The sequence below is a fragment of the Lactuca sativa genome, chromosome 3 (genome assembly GCF_002870075.4).
Source record: "Lactuca sativa cultivar Salinas chromosome 3, Lsat_Salinas_v11, whole genome shotgun sequence".
NCBI lineage: Eukaryota > Viridiplantae > Streptophyta > Magnoliopsida > Asterales > Asteraceae > Lactuca > Lactuca sativa.
The window spans coordinates 169,951,661-169,970,359 of NC_056625.2; the positions used below are offsets into that span (position 1 = coordinate 169,951,661).

Here is an 18,699-nt window from a genome sequence, read left to right on the forward strand (position 1 = left end):
TTGATGACCTCAAAATAATCTTGGTGAAGTCTTTGGACACATGACATCTTCATGTTAAATCATTATGATAAAAAAAAAGCTCTTTAAGACACGTGTTCTTCTATTGTTTATCTATATTATTTGTTAAGTGTTAGGTATGAGACCATTATAATATACGTGTTTATTAAAAAAATGTTATATATATAAAGATATAAATATTAAGTATTTTTTTAAACAAAATATTAAATATCAACATGTAAACATTAACTATTTTTAGAGTAAAATTTTAAAATAAATACAAACAAAATGATGAATAAATTAATATTTCAATTTATATACTAATAAAACAAACTATGGAGAAATAATTATATTCTAGCCATATTTGTGGTTTAACTATTTTTTTAGTTTTATTAATAAAATACAACAAAGTTTGATTATTATTCCTATGTAAACTATTTTGGTCGAAAATAACAAAGAACATTGAAAGAAAATGACATGCAATTTTAAATTATATACATCGAAGGAAACATATTAAAATTTGAAAATATAAGGAAACAAATTAATAACACATTAGTTACTTTTTATAAACTAAGCATTAGAATAGTTAAATAAGAAAATTTAAAATTACCACAAAATGACAAATGAAAATTAATTTTTAAGAATTAACCATAAAATTAAATGTGACTAAATGCATGAAAATGTAACTAGTGACAAAAATTGTTTTTATTTATTAAAGTAGATGATGAACATGTTGGTGTAAAAGATCGCATAATTTATTTAAAATAGTTGATAGACTAGCATTAGTTGCACGTATTGACAAAAATGTTTCATATAAGTGAAGGATGCTTGAATGTATATTAGAAATTTCATAACGCTTGCGATATGGTGAAGATCATATCATCTTTGTTTTCTATTTACCAAACGGCTTAATCGTACATCATGTCTCATGAGATCGAAACAAGACACATTACCTTCAATCCTTGGTCGATTGATGACCTCAAAATATTTTTGGCGAAGTCTGATTAACTTTGTCAAAACTGTACCCGTGACGTCTTCCTGTTAAACCAATATAATAAAAAAAAAGCTTTTTAAGACACGTGTCATTCTATTGTTCATCTATATTATTTATTAGGTGTGAAACCTGTGTATTACATGAGTTTATTAAAAAAAGTTATATACGAAGATATAAATATTAAGTATTTTTTTAAAGAAAATATTAAATATCAAGATGTAAACATTAAATATTTTTAAAGTAAAATTTCCAAATAAATGCAAACAAAATGATGAATAAATAAAAAATTCAATTTATACTAATAAAACAAACTTGGAAGAAATAATTATATTTTGGCCATATTTGTGGTTTAACCTTTTTTTTTTAGTTTTATCAATGAAACAAAACAAAGTTTGATTATTTTTCCTATGTAAACTATTTTGGTTTAAAATGACAATGAATTCTGAAAGAATATGTCAATGTTGAATTATGTACATTGAACGAAGCATATTAAAATTTGAAAATATAAGGAAACACGTATTAATTACTTTGTGTGTCACACCCTCAAACCGAGTCGGTAGAAAAGTTCGGGGGCGGAGGACGTCATGTACAATATCATCACAATTGAATAATAGTAATCAAAGCAGCAACAACTATTGTATTGATATCATAGTGTTTACATTGTATTTGAAAGATATCTTGAATGACTTCCAAATGTATATAGTAAAAACTACGACTAAAAGCTATTATGCTCCGTCTTCTTGAAAACATGTGCGTGTACCTGCCTACTAGTTTCTTGAGAATACAAGTAATTTTAAAAGTCTATCAACATTTAAGTTGGTGAGTTCATAAGTATTTTGTTTTAGAAAACAAGTTTTTTGTTCTTTTAAAATGTCCGTATGTTCCTCTAGAAAATCCTATATTTTCTTAGTAAAAATGGAATGTAGTTTTAGTCCCTTCGGGCCAAAATGTATAAATGTTATCGTATTCCTGAGTGGTAATATTACGTAGATTTTAAATCTATATAAAACCATTTGGATGCATGATTTCCGAAATGAGAGTTGTTTTGTACTTGAAAACAATGCAATGTAGTTTTATGCTGATACAACCCTTATGTATGCATGCTCTCGGGTTAAGTTACTCCATTTACGTGAGCTTCTAGGTCATAAAATAGTGTACTCCTAGGAAAACCTATAAGTTCCTTCTATAATCCCCCATTGTATATAGGTCATATAAAAATCAAGATCGAATAAACCGTCGAATATAATGGGTCTGCCCTAAGCCCACAACTATACGAGGAACAAGATCTAAGACATTCACATCCATTTCCGAGTTGATTGAGTCTAAAATTATATATAACCCTGTTGCATACACATAGCAATTATAGATGGAATCTAACCATTCTAGGCGATATGTAGTCTTAACTACCCTAAGACCGAAGAGAGTGAGTGTTTGTTCGTGGATACAATATACTACAGTAGTGCGTAATTTGAACTGATTCCTTTGTAATTGTAATGTGTGCTCAAGAAAAATCCAACATTTTTCCTTATAGATTGAGTCGTAGTCTTAAAGATCAAACACCGAATTATACAAGTATCTTCCATACTTATGATAGTAAGTGCAGTTTTAAGTGAATAAAACCCTTATGAATGTAGGGATTCCATTAAACTATATGTGTCGTTGTTTCTATATGTGAGTTATCGTAACCGTGCAATTGATATAGTGAACATGTTATGACGTTCTTCAGGCATCGGAAAGTTTTGACATTTGTCACCCCAGACCTGCCGGTCTAGCTATTTTAAGTAACTTAGGGTGCAGGAATGTCAGTCCCAATATAGATTTATACACAAGTATCACGCTCTACCTACAAGAGATTATGGTTATAATACAGGGCTTTAAAGAGTACTCTAAGAGTACAATGAAGTAGTGTCTCACAACCGGATTGAATGAGTTTACATGTAAAGTGAGTGAAAACCCTTTTTGAAATGTAAAAATCCCTGTAAACTATATGTGTCGTTGTTTCCCTACGTGAGTTATTATAGCCGTGCTATTGACATAGTAAGCATGTTACGATATTCTTCAGGCGTCGGAATGTTTTGACATTTGTCACCCCAAACTTGCCGGTCTAGCTATTGTAAGCAACTTAGGGTGCGAGATTGTCAGTCCCAATATAGATCTATACCTGTCACACCCCTAAACCAAGGATGGCGGAAACGTCCGGGGGTGGAGGACTTCATGTACAGTATCACAACAACGTGTATAATAGTGCTCAAAGTAAATACAACCATCATAAATATAATTGAAAAAGTTACACCAAAGTATATGTTTACATGTTTCAAAATCAATTACATTATGATGACAAAAATAAATTGTTGATGGTTTAACGTCCCATCCTCAAAGCGCTGAAGTTTTCCTGTTTCACTGATTTCCTAAGAATACAAGTAGTTTTGAAAAAGTGTCAACAATTAAGTTGGTGAGTTCATAAGAGTTTTGATTGAAGTAGAAACCATTTTCCTTGTAAAATCGATAGAGTTTGATTTCCAGAAAATCCAATATTTTCTTAGTTAAGTATGAACATAATATTTCTATATGATGCATTAATGAACCCTAGAATGACCCGTAGATTTCCCCTATAATCTTCCAGCGTATATAAGTTATATAAGATTTAGGTTAGATAAAACGTTGAATATAGTGGGTCTGCCCTAGGTCCACAACCCAACGAGGAACAGGAGATGAGGCGGGCCCCACCAATTCTAAGCCAATCAAGACTAAATTCTTATATGACTCAAGCATATACGCTCAACGATTATGGTTGAAGTCTAACAATGAGAAAATTGAATGTGGACTTAAATCCAAAAACCGGAACCAAACCCTAATGTAGTGTACGAAATAGTAATAGTGACTGTGAACATAAACTATACATATCATAGTTCATCGGATAGTGATAGTGACTAGTGAACATGTACTATGCATATTATAGTTTACCAAAAGTGGTGGTGATGGTGAATATAACCTATACATATCATAGTTCATCAAATAGTGATAGTGGTAGTGAACATGAACTATGTATATTATAGTTTATCAAAAGTGGTGGTGATGGTGAATATAACCTATACATATCATAGTTCATCAAATAGTGATAGTGGTAGTGAACATGAACTATGCATATTATAGTTTATCAAAAGTGGTGGTGATGGTGAATATAACCTATACATATCATAGTTATTCAAATAGTGATAGTGGTAGTGAACATGAACTATGCATATTATAGCTTATCAAAAGTGGTTGTGATGGTGAATTCCTTTCTTGTAATTAAGTTCGTAGTGTAGATGAAACATAAACTATACCAATTATAGTTTATCATTTTGTTTGTAATATATGAATGCCATAACTATACCGATTATAACTAGCGTGTTCGTTTGTGGGGGTATAATGGCTTAACTATACTTATTATAGTTTATCATAATTATTCATAGTGGTAATAAATCTTTTGTATGTGTAACACCTTTAATAATGTGTTTGTTATGTAAAAGAACCCTAAACTATACCTATTATAGTTTATCACTTTGTTTGGGTAGTGAGCATAAGCCTTACTTGTCATAGTTTACCAATGTTTATATTTTAATGGATATAGCCTTGAAATATCATTTATATATTTACTATACTTATGGAGGTAAGAATCCATTTGTTTTTTGATGTATGTCTATATAATAAGACAAGATGACATATATGGTAATAACATATCATCACATGAAGGTACACACCTTGCTCAACAAGTTACAAGGTGTATATGAAATTGAAAACATTTTTCTAGTATTTCCATTTCTATTCTGTTTTTAGAAAATTCCTAGAAAAATAACTAAAGGTGAAACTCCGAATCCTTAAATTCTGAGAGTTTGGAAAATGAGTCTAGTTTGTTCATAATTTTTATTATAAATTTTAATGACCTCTTACTTGTGTGAAAAAGTCCATAATCACAGACTGGTCCGGATTGATGTTTGAAATGATAGGCAGTTTTGTAAAAATCACCATAAATTGTAGAAAAATCGTATGGAGATGTGTAAGTAGTCATCTTAAAGCTAAGAATTGGAACTACTTGCACCTAAAACAGTTTTGAAATCTAAAATGTTTAAGTTGTCCAAAACAGTCCGTGAATGGAGTTGAACTTTTCTGATGAAGGCTGTAAGAAAAGTTTAGTTATGTTCTTGGTGTTTTAACTTGTATTCCCCCCCTAAAAACTTGAGAAAACATGAAAATGTAGGGGTATGAACTCACCTTGAGTGATTTCAGTAGATGGATGATGGAGAAAAGAAGTGTTCAACTCAAGAACACTTGAAGAATCACTTGAAGGGTCGAAGATCTAACAAGAATGTGATGATGTTTGTGTAAGAAATCAATGATTTGAGTAGAAAGAAGTGTAATAATCACAAGGAGGATGAATTATACTTACCAAGGGAAGAATATATCTTGAAAATCAGCCTTGGAGTCTTGAAATAAAGAGAAAAAGTTTGAGAGAAAAGTTGTGTTGTATTTTTGGTGAAATGAGAGAGAGTGAGAGAAAATGAGGAGAGAGGATGAATGTCCAGCTCTCAAAACGTGGGAATGACTTGTGAGAGAGGTAAAAAGGACAAGGAAGTGACAAAGTATGGTGGGGAGGAGTGTGGGTTAGTCATGGAGTGGGTATGGGGTTGCTTGTGTCATAAAATAAAGGAAGGTCAACACTCTATCTTTGTACTTCACCCACTCTCTTTTGGATAAGATTTTATCCTTAAGAACGTGATAAATCATTAATTAAAGGGTCTTATATGTTAAAATAAAGTTTTGGTGAAAATCCCGTGTTAAAAGAATTAAAAACGGGCCTAAAACGCAAAATTAGACGAAAACCGGGAGAAAAGAAGCTTCCTAGCGAGACCTCTCGGTCCTGGCCGAGGTTCGGTGCTCCTGAGGTTGGGTCCGAAACGAGGAGAGGCAACAAGGAAGCGAAGGGCTCGGTCCGAAGTCATCAGAAGCGAACTGGACCGAAGTGAACAGTAGCTTCGGGTTTGGTTCCAGGAGCCTTCGGGTTCGGGTGTGTAGGCGAGGTTCGGGCCCGAGAGGACACTTCGGGTTCGGTTCAGCAGCCTTCGGCTCAGAGGGTTCGGTCCCTAAGAGGGGTTTCGGGTCCTTAAGAGGGGGTTCGGGTCCTTAAGCCCTTTTTGTCCGTTTTTGCTCCGTTTTAAGCCGTTTTTGACCCGGTTAAGGGTCGGAATGACCCGAATGACTTCAAAAAGTTACGGAAACTTTTGAGAGAGATTTGGGAGAGATTTCACATTCTTGGAGAGATTTCTCATACAAAGAGAGATTTGGGAGATATTTCACATTCTTGGAGAGATTTCTCATACAAAGAGAGATTTGGGAGATATTTCACATTCTTGGAGAGATTTCTCATACAAAGAGAGATTTGGGAGAGATTTCACATTCTTGGAGAGATTTCTCATACAAAGAGAGATTTGGGAGAGATTTCACATTCTTGGAGAGATTTCTCATACAAAGAGATATTTGGGAGAGATTTCACATTCTTAGAGAGATTTCTCGTATAAAGAGAGATTTGGGAGAGATTTCACATTCTTGGAGAGATTTGGGAGAGATTCTCGATTAAAGTGAGATAGAGTGAAAACGACTGAGAGACATTTCGTTTGTGACCTTTTTGAGTGTCCAGCTTCACAATGCAAGGTCCGTAAACCCTGTTAAGCCTTGCTTAAGGATCTTACACACTCCCGATGAGTATGCAACATTGTATTATCGTTTGGCTCGTCACCTACCATAGTTTTAGGTTAAGGAGATCTAGATGTACATACTTTTCGATTTATGATCCCTTATTAGAATAGCGAGTTGTTTAGTAATTACATAACGTAAGCCCTAGTACACAAGGGTTAGTTGACTTGACCGGTTTGACTTGTTGACTTCAGTTGACTTTGACTTGACCGGAAATTGACGGTTGTCACAATACCCAAGTATCACGCTCTCCCTACAAGAACTACTAGAAAAACAGCCTTTTACGACGCGCAATGTGTGTCGTAAAACGCTCAGACGACGTGCATATGCATGTCAATGAGGGCCCTGTCATAAAGAGAGACGACACGCTTTTGCGCATCGTCTATTCGCGATGCACATTTACGATGCGCATTTATGATACGCATTTACGACATGTAGTTATGACACACAATGCGTATCAAGGAAGGCCCTGTCATAAAGGAAGAGGACACACATTTGTGTGTCATAACCTTATGACGTGCGTGTTTATGTCACACAATGCGTATCAAGGAAGCCCTTGTCGTAAATGAAGATGACACGCATTTGTGTGTCATAAACTTCAGTAACAATTTTCGATATGCATTTACGACGCATCTTTACGATACTTATTTACGCATAATACAAAGATATGTAAACAAATATATACCAAAACAATCAATTTCATCCAATAACATCATGTGAAAAAATTGTAATACATAGATATTAAGGGGATCTAATTGTACATTCTTATTAAGAGGTTTTCCCTAACTATATAACCTAATACTACATTGTTATTAAGGGACACATTCTGCAATGTAATGCTATACAAACTAAGAAGATATACACAAAGATAATAAACATCAAATTCCAACTAAGTAGAGTTGCATCTTGCCTTTCATAATTCTTTAAGACTAAGAACCCCTGCTCCGATAATTCTTGTGACCTGATCAAATAAAAGTCAAAAAATTAATATGCTAATATAATTATTAGAAGAATCAAACATGGAATGTTAGTTGTAAAAGACGAAATTACCCTTTTCTCTATTTAAAGAATGTGGGACCGCACTTGAGATATGATATTTGATCCATGTGGTGTTCCGGGTTCCATTAAAATATAAAGTATTTATCAAGTTTAATATTCAACCATTAAATGTAAGCTTGAAGCGTTCTATTAAGAAGACAAAATGGATCAACATGATAAAAGAGATGATGGTCCACTAGTTTGATTTTTTAGATTTTGGGTCCACTAGTTTGACTTTTTATATGTGATGTAAAAAAACATATGAAAATTCATTTCATACATACAGGCCAACCAAATATGACCATGGAATGTAATGGTTCATTCCATTCCTTTGTTAAAGAAAATGTATATTGGTATTTATTGTATATAATACTTTTCTTTATGGTGTTTATGCATGGAATTACTGAGTATGATAAGTGTACGGACCCCAGCATAGATGATAAAATTAAGACCCATGTTTAACCTTTCTTCAAGAAAAGCAGATGTGCAGCCATTTGAGTCAATCTTGCTTCTAAGCCGACACCGTCAATGTAAAAATGACTAGTTTTTAAAATGATCCGTTACTAACTCCAAAATTTGATGCCAATTTCCCAAACTTTATTTAAATAAAGAAACATAAAATATAAATTATATTGAATTTCCTCGCGAAGTATATAATCATAGCCAAAGCTGGCAGTGACATCCCTTGACATGTAATTGTACATTAAATCAGATGCCAATGAAACCTACATACAACAAAGGAGACAAAAGTAATGTAATAAGCCAAACATTAAAACAAAACATTAATATAAGAGATGGGAAATCTTTTACCTGAATATAAGTAGCACCAAGCAAACCTTCATTTCCAAGTTGGAATTGAGTCCAATAGTCAATACCCTGCATACAAATTTGAAAAACTGTTACCAATAAAATGACATAATTTAATAAAAATGGAAATCTTGTAAAGCATACAAGACTAATAATTTACCTTGTAGTCAAAATTGATCATTCCATGAGACATGTGTGGCTCACTTGTAAGCTGAGAAGAAAAATAAAATGAATTATCGATAAAGTTCATTCAGCCAAAAAATGCTTTGTTTGTATTATATGTAAATAATAAACAAATAATTACTAATCTACCCTTCTACCAGAGCATTGGTCTTCATGGTAATATTCTCAGACAAATCACATTTCACTCTGGCGTTTACTCGTCCATCAGTCAAAACTCTTCCATTAAGCATTAACTACAACACACCAAACAATTACAAAGCTACCCTTGGATCTCTTCTCTCCATATCTGAATTGCATCACCAAAATTATCATAAACAAAATGCATGTAACAGTCATTATTTTTGGTGCGTAAATTCATACTAATACACAATTGAATAATATACAAATACAAACCACATCTCAGAATTCAAGTCGGATGTGTAGTACATTTGTCTTGTGAATATCATTTCTATCTGGCCCTCTCTTGTAGTTCTCTTGCCCAATCCAATGAGACTAAAAAAACAAAAAACACAAATTTTTCTCAAGTTTTACTTACCCCTTTCACATTCACGTAACACCAACTAACCTACTAAGTTGCTAATTATTTGTAAATAAATGTGAGTACTAAGTACATTGCTATAACGGGTAATGAAATGCAAAAACTTAAATAAAGTTCATTACCCATATTTATAAACTTGAAGTAGTTTTTACCTTGAGAACGTGAGAGAAACGTGATTGGTAAATGGAATTATGTGCTATCTCATAAAGATCACATGAACTTAACTTCTAGACCTGTAGAAAAAATTTAAGATACTTTAATTCCGATCACATATTGCAAAATGAGAGTGCAGTAGGAATATATTTACAGAAGCAGCAATAATGTATTCCTCCACCAAGGGTTCCTTTGTGAGATGGATTTGTAAGGGGTCATTAGTAGAAAAAACATCAGAAAAGGATTCCGATGGTAATCCAGAAATAACGAGTTGTTGCTTAAAGGAGACATTGCAAGACCAATCTGACCAAATAATAATAATAATAAAATTTTTTATCAATAAAATTAAAAGCAGGAAAATGGAATTTGTTAGTTGTTACCTGGGCAAGGGAGTATAGATATTGAAGTACAGGGGATTTTCCGAGATTAATGCCATGTGCAATGTGGTGAGTTGTAAGAAATGAGACAGCTAAGTGGTCAATGTCACTCGCCTAATCACAAACATACATGCAAAAATGTTATTTCCAATTAGGATGAGGGTATTTACATCTTTTGCACACATACCTCCCCACAATAAGGACAAAATCTAATAGTTTTCATGCCCTTTGATCCGTGAAGCTTATTTAGGGTATAGAGATTGGCATAACAATAATAGACATAGTATGAGAATGCATGATTGAAGATGTTTGTCTATTGAGAAGGTATTGGCATGTGTTTTGTAGGGCGTCTTTCAGGCTTGCTCTCATCATCCACCAAATCCAATCCTACCACCTGTATTGTATTTATAAGATTGTTAAAACATTACATTAAATAAAATAAATCAAATTCAAATTATGTGACATGTTAAGTTTGAGTGGTGTTACCTGTTTCAAGAATACATGCAACTGGAGATGTGAATCTGGATCGATTGTAACCTCAAAGAGTGGAAGGAAGACATTATCCAGAATGGTCTAAAATGATGTCACAATACCCATTTCTTTGTATGTGTTGTAAAGTCGGGGTAGTTGAACAACACAAAGTATGCATATAAATTATAATGTTAGTTGATATTAAAGTATAAGGATTTGGTCAAAATGAGTATATGTATGATTGTATTGTACTAATACAAGACCTAAATCAACCAGACAACATTCTCACTATATAATTCATTGTTTACAATCCAACTTGCCAAATTGTCCCACTCACTTTGCTTTCTTCCATATATTGATATTCTGTGTTCAACCATCTGTCAAAAGGCAAAAGCTTTAAGTGTAAGTGTCATACATGAATCAAAACAAATAAAGGAATGTGTATATATATAACATGGCTTTGAAAACTCACTTGATATTTACTCGCTTCAAGACCTGCAAACACTTCGCTTGTTACCTCAGCAAGGAAACGACCTGAAAAAGTAGTAATCATGAGTTTTATTTTATAAGTTCTTTAGAGTTTAGCCCCCATTAATATGTGAAACTTACCCTGAATTAGATTGTCCCGTTTCAAGAAAATCTCGCGAAGCCTACTCTAACCACATGGGTTGTATTTTAGATTGAATTTATCAAAACGATGGAATGTGCTCTTGTCTGCATGCACATATAATAGATCAACATTCTAATCAGCAAACTAAGGTCCTCAATGACACAGGGTCATAACTCATAAATAACCTACCTTTGGATTTATGAATCTTGCACCAAACTTGTAGTTTGTAGTTGGAATTTTTAATTACTTAAGCAGATTGAGAAGGGAACTCTGTGGGTCCCATGGCATACTATAATTATCAAAATGGATAGTTATAAAAAAAGGAGGAAAGTTTATATAAACTCAATGTACATATGTTGATTTGGAATTAATACCTGTGTTTATTAATACACCACTTGAAGCACTCACTTGTGTTTCTGGATGATTTTGTTTCAAGCTGTCACACGAGGGATCAACCTACAACAATCTCTGAGTCTTCCAGTTTATATTTGTCTTCTACTCCATCTTTCTCAACGTCACCTGTCGAGGGATCAAACTGCAAATAAAACATTGATTGAGTTGTTTGTTTCTTAAAAGTAAAAAAATAAGTAAAAACAGAATCTGACTTAAAACTAGTTGTTGTTAATAATGCTGATTCAAATAAAAGTAAAAAAAAAGAGTTATTTCCATGCTGATTCAAATAAAAGTAAAAAATGGTGCTCTGCATGACATCTTAAAGAGTTTTGTCCATTTCAAAACCAACCATATCATGGAATGGAATCATTGTAACATCTAGGAATTTAGGTATATCTCTTTGATCCTTTTCTTTCCTCAGGTTGTCAAAATTAGCCCTTGAAATAAATGTTTGGCTTTTGAGTACGTTGGGCGTAAGGGAGAATACGCTGCGTGTACTCATGAGCGTATTCTTGACGCAGAGTCTACCCAGTACGCTGGGCGTACCATAGTGTACGTTGGGCGAACTAGGTTCAGATTGAAACCCTAATTGTGGGTGTTGGGTCCAGATGTGTTGCGTCTTTGAGCTTGGTCCTTAGCCTAGTTTTGTTACCGGTTTGGTCCTGTCCAACCATGTTTGTTTTGATTAGGTTTTTAGTATTTAAGGTACATGCATGCATCCTTTGTAGGTTAAGCTTTCGTTTATTATTCTACGTATTGTATAACAAACCCTAGTTCCCCTCTATAGTGCAAGTTCTTGATCGAGCTCTGCTGAGGCGTGACTACATTTGAATCATTAAGCATTAATTGATTCTATATCATGTTTATTGTGTTTGTTTGTTTTTATTGATTAACCTGTTGAAGATCTAATCGATCTAAGAATTTTTAAACTCATAAATTGGTATCAGAGCAGGAGATTGTGTAATCCATGCACATATCTTCTGTTGAAGAAGATCTTAGGGTTTTCCGCTTTGATTGATATTGTTAGAACCATCATCTACTATTGACGTAGTTCTTTAATATTCAATCTTACCCTAATGTTATTTACAAGTATCATCTTAAGTAGGTTTTTGAACAAACATCATCATGTCCATGGATGACTCTCAGTCAAACCCAATCAATATCTCCAACAGTATAGGATCAACGAAAAGGATTCCCATATTGTACACTCAAGATTATGAGGTCTGGACACATCACTTTGAAGACTACGTGATACGTTCAGAAGACAATGGATACTTGATCTAGGATTCGATTACTATAGGTCCATTCGCTCACTCAAGCACTTCAAGAATTGTTAAAACCCAAAAGGAGTACAATCAACTCGTCAATGATGTGAAAGACATACCCCAAGATGAGAAAGAAAAGTTTCAATGCAACATCAAAGCTTTAAGGATGATTAGGTTTGCTTTACAATCGGACACATTTTAGTTAGTAAATTCATGCACAACGACGAAAGAAATATGGGACAGGTTGAAGGAACTGTGTTCTACAGATGACCATCTTCAGCACTCAATCCAAACATTGTTGCTCTCAGAATTTGGTGACTTCAAGCAGAAGCCTGAAGAGAAGCTTATCCAAGACTTCGATCGCTTTAATCATCTTCTTAGTAAGATGATAAAGCATGGGATTGAAAGGAAAGTCATTGAACAAAAGGTCACAGTCATGAGTGACCTTAGACCCGAATGGATGGATGTGGTGTCTACTGTGAAGTCACACGAACAATTCAAGTCTTATTCTCTGGAAAAACTAGTGGGAATATTAAAGCCACATGAGAGTGCAATGACTAAAGAAACAAATGTGGTTTCTGGCATGGGATCCTTGGCTCTTATCTCCAAAGGAAAGAATGCTGCTGAAGAAGAAGAAGATTTAGATCTTTATGAATATGATCTAGCAAGTGAAGATTATGCGTTGATGGTGTTAAATCCCAAGAAGTTCATCAGAAGAAGGTTCCCAGCTAATAAGAACCGAAACTGGCAGGGATGCTATAGTGCCAAGAAAGTGAAGGAGGAACCGAAGAATGTTTCTCAGACCGAAGAATAAAAGAAAGAAGTAAAACTTGGTGGTGACTCAGGTTTAAATTGTCACTACTGCGGAGGCAAAAATCACTTTGCCAAAGATTGTATATTGAGAAAGACGTCAGAAAAGAATGACGATGATGACGAGGAGGCGAAACTCATACGACGATTGGAGGAGATCAAGAAGAAGAAAGTTAGATCTAATAACACTATGAATGTTCTTATTTTGCAGGGAAATACTGTTGATGATTCGTTCGGAGTTGTTGAAGTTTGGTCCACAAATTCTGAAGATGAAGAAGTGAGGAAGCCTACTCATGGCAGGACTTTGCTAGTGAAAGAAGAGAATGTTGCATGAAAGTGTCTAATGGTGACTTCCAGAGTGTCACAAATGAGAGGCTATATCACTGATGGGGGAGTAGATGAAGAGGAAGAGTGACAAGATAGGTGTTTTGCAGCGAAACTTGTCAGTGAGCGGATCAACGAATGCAATGAGTTGATGAAGAAGGTACAATCTATTCTTGTTTCCTTAAAAATACCCATCACAAACTATGAAAAAGAACTTAATGGATTAAAATCTAAATTTTCTAGTATAAGTGGTAGTTTAACTCAAACTTGCATCACAAACTCTAACCTAACTGATCAAATCAGCAGGATATCGTCGAAGAGTGAGGAGAGGGGTATGTGGATTGAGCAAAAGGAGAAGGAGCTATATAGGTCTAGGGATGAAACAATTTATTTGCAAAGAGATAATTTAAAGCTTTTAAAACAACGGAGTTTTTTTTTGATTGATTGCTAAACGATTATATTCCAACATTACTCAATTGCATCTTGATTGTGAAATATGGAAGAAGATACATCGTATGATTTTACCCTTCCTTGAGTTAAAGGAGGATGAAATCGATGCCGATGCATATAACTGTGAAAACATTAGTTCTTCTGATAATATTTCTCCCTCTTACAAAATTTGTCTTGATAAAATTGAGTCCTTCATAAAGTCAAAAGACCATAAGGACATGCTCAAAAACTTGTTGGATGAAAATGACAAATTAAAAATCAAAACCAAAACGGTACATAAATTTGACTCTTTGAATGACAAGTTGAGTTCAAAAAATAAAACTGATATTGAAAACAGTTCTGAATTCAATGAGGATGATGATATGAGTGTAATATCTGTAGAAGATTGTTGGATTAGATTTCTAAACCCATAACTATTATTGGTATGTGTACTTGACCTGAGAGTAGCATGGTACATTTGGGTTGCATATCATCAGGGCAATTTGTTAGGATGGACTTTTGAGAGAAGATGTTATATATGATTTATTAATATATTATAAGTTATAATATATTAATATGAAATCATATGAGTTAATTAATATTGATCAAGAATTAATTTGGAGATTAATTTGGTGATCAAAAGGGACTAATTAAATCTATGGGGACTATGTATGTTAATTAGTTATATTTATATATGTTGGGCTTATGATCCATATTGGACCAAGTTTATGTATGGATACATAAAGAGTTGGGCCACATGAACCATGGATCATTAAAGCATGGGTATGGATCTGGGTTATGGGTTATGCCCATGATTCTTGGATTCCTCACACATATAAATAAATGCTTCTAGCCCAAAAATCGTGACTTACTCTAGTCTTAGAGTTCATGGAGTTTTTGGTGCATGGAGATTCTCTCTCAAGTTCATTCTGTGTCCATGATGTATTGTGATTCCACTTGAGGCTTCCACACTATTGGGGGCTAAGCTCTTAAGGCTAGATACATCAAGAATTCAAGCCCCACAATAAGGTATGTTATCCTAACTTGTATCTTATGTAGTTTACATCTTTCTATGCTAGTTGTAGGCTTAATACCTTGGAAACTCCTTTGCATGTATAATTAGTGAAAACATAGATCCAAGGTATTTAAAGTTTCATGAACACCTTAGGAGTGTTAGGATGCTCAGAACCCAACAAAGATGAGGTGGAATGTTCCAAATTTGTCAAGAGCGAACCCGAAACCAACAAAAATCTTATTTCTGAAAATTTCGTTGACTTCGCTCGTTTATCCAAAGAGGAGACCAAAGTTCTCAAAGAAAAGGTTGTTGTATATCAAAAGGTCCAAACGACTCCAAATCAAGTTTATATAGTTAATGGAGTTACTCAGCAATAGACAGCTGAACTGACAACATTTGTAGTAGAAGATAATGCTGATGGTTGTGATGAGTTTTTCTTGTTAGTACCGATTGATAACGCCGATGAAACAGAAGGTCTATCTAAGAAAACATCATGGAGGGTGAAAGGTAGGTATATGGCAGAACCACTTAATGAAACTACATGCTTTGATTGTAACATCCCAAGTTCGGAAGCAAGAAGTTGGAGGGTGCTAAGTGTAAATTAAGGGAGCTACTCGATGAGTAGGTATGCTACTCGTCGAGTCAGAGCGGGATTGATCGCGGGTTTAAGTGGCCAACTCGCCGAGTCAGTGGTGGACTCGACGAGTTGGTGCTGAAGAGAGAAAACCCTAATCTCGAGGGTTGCACCCTATTTAAAGGACTTTATGTCCTTCCCCCAGCCTCCTAATCCCCCTAAGAGTTCCAGAAAACCCTAATTTCGTGTGAGGCTTCACTGTTGAGGAGATTGGGACTTGGAAAAAGAAATTGTTGGAAGGAGCTTGAGAAATTGGAAGTTAGCATCAAGGGGTTTGTATAGATCTGGGATCTACATCAGATTTGGGCACATCTCTAAGGTAAGGAGCACTTATCTTAAGCTAATTCCTTTATGGTTCATCCTTTGTGGTTGTTTTGGGAGTTCTTTAACTTTTTTTGAGACCAATCTCGGATTTGGAGTTAGATGTGGGGTTGCTACTCCAGATCTAGACTCATGATGGCCTAGAATGTCATAAAGCTTCAGTCTTTGAGTTGGTGGTGATGCCCCTTTGTCTAAAACCCCAACCCTAGTATGTTTTGGGCCTATATCTCCTTGGTTTCACGTAAAGTTTGCAACTTTATGTGAGGGTTAGATTGTAGAAGGGTGGATCTATGGATTGGAGACCCTGCATGGCTCGAAAAGCTGCTGAATGGATTGAGAACTGGAGAGACTCGGCGAGTCACATGGGTGTACTCGACGAGTTGGAAGAACAACTCGACGAGTCTGTTGAAGATTGCCTTGGACTTGGCGAGTCTGGTCGCAGACCCTAACCTCTTTTGGTTAAACCCTTGGATTAAGTGAGTCGGTCGGCGACTCAGTGAGTCGGACAAGATGGGACTCAAAGATCGTTGGACTCGACGAGTCTTGGGGCAACTCGGAGAGTTGAGTCGTATTATGGGAGTTTCTGAGTATAGGAACTCGACGAGTCATCGGGGTGACTCGGCGAGTAGAATCAACTAGAAAGGCTGACTTTGACTGAGTACTTTGACTTTGACCAAGAGTTGACCAGTTTGACTTCCAAGGGTATTTTGGTAAATTTGGGTATTTATGGAATAGGTTGTTTGGTAGTGTTCTGTGGTGAAGATTGTCACACCCCAAAACCACGAACGGCGGAAACGTTCAGGGGTGGAGGATGTCATGTACAGTATCACAACAGTGTAATATAATAAACAAGCAACAACATCATCCATTGCATTATAAGTAAAGTTTAATACATGTGTGTTCTTTCATTGTAATAAGACACCAAAAATATACAATCAAAATAAAAGACGAGATTTGTCTACTCCGACTTCTCAAAACCTGGCCTCTGTACCTGTCTACTGATGACCTGAGAATACAAGTTATTTTGAAAGCGAGTATCAGCTTTAAGCTGGTGAATTCATAAGTATATAAGTGTCATTGCCTTGTTTGTGAAAATCTGTTATGAAAGCCATGTAAACCTTTAAATGAAAATGTTGAGGTAAGTATGAAATCCCTAGAAAAACCCTTATTTGCTATAAGTATGAAATGTATTCTTCTACCAAGACCCGAATGTTCTGTATGTATGAAGTGTAGTCTTCTGCCAAGACCCGAATGTTTTGTAAGTATGAAGTGTAGTTTTTGTATTGAATAGTACTAAAAGTGCTTAGTCTAACTCATCGTTTATGTGAAAGGTATCATAAAATAAAGTAATAGGAAATACGTAATAAAGTAAATGTTAGCCGGAGGTACTGGTGCTAACATGTACTTATATAACCTAATGAACATCCGAAGATTGTCCAATTGTCCTCTGTAGCAGCAGCAGGGCGAGGGAAGGGTTAGTCCCCGTAAAGGTACTCCTAGTATAAGTAATAACCGTAGGCATCCGTAGATGTTCATCACCCACTGTTGCTAACAGATGGGTTTCGGAATGGTTAGTCCCGTACGTATATCCCGAGGTACTGTGGGATAGAGGCCCATCTAGGTATCCCGAGGTACTGTGGGATAGGGTCCTGTCTTAGATATCCTGAGCTACTATGGGATAGGCAGGAAGATTTACATAGAAGGTACTAATAAATCATCCTCGCAATTTGAGATACAAATATTCACTATAAACAAGTATACACAGGTAAAGGTATCTACGTAAAGGTACTCTTGTAATGTGTTCATGTATCATGTAAGCATATGTAAAGGTACTCATGTATCAGGTAAGGTTCTAGTAAGAACTCATGAATGAACTGACTCTTGTGTGATTCCTTGTAATAGAAGTAATGTTTAATATCTTCAAATTATCCCTATGATAATCTACTGTAATATAACTGGATGATCATGTAGGTTTGTACACTCTTACTACTCAAGAGTGTGGGAACTAAATGAAAGATGTACGCTATAACATCAATACATATATAAGAATATAAGTGTATATGCATAGTTTAGTTCAAGAATGAAAAATGGTCTTTGTAAGACATCTATGGGTTTTGAACAATAATTAACAATGACTTGATGTCATTTTAATAAACATTTCAAAGTAAAACATTTGGTAACAATGTGTTTTTAAGATGTAAAACCATTTCATGCATCACATTTTGTAGCATGTGAAATATGTTAAATGACAAACACAGTTATAAAATACATATCAATGATTAAATAACATGTTTGTTTCTACTTGTATTCCCCCCCCCCCCTTAAAACTTGAAGAAAACATGAAAATGTAGGGGTATGAACTCACCTGAAAGGTTGAAGATAGCGAGATGGAAAACCGGGCAGAGTTTCGTCTCGGGAAACGGATTTTTCTCGGGATTCTCGGGAATCTCGGGAGTAAAATCGACCTTCGAGACTTGAGCAAAAAGACCAGGGCTTCGGGTTTGAACGGGCACGGAAAACGAGGCAAAACGCAAGAGAAATGAGAAGAAATGAGCAATTTTTCTGGAAACCCTCGCATTCTATTTATAGGGGTCTGAGAAACCTCGG

General features: G+C 35.0%; 1 pseudogene; it reads right to left on the minus strand.

Moving 5' to 3' along the window:
- Nucleotides 1-8,309: 8,309 nt before the first annotated feature.
- On the minus strand, nt 8,310-12,855 carry LOC111917334 (AMP deaminase-like; annotated as a pseudogene).
- Nucleotides 12,856-18,699: the final 5,844 nt, after the last annotated feature.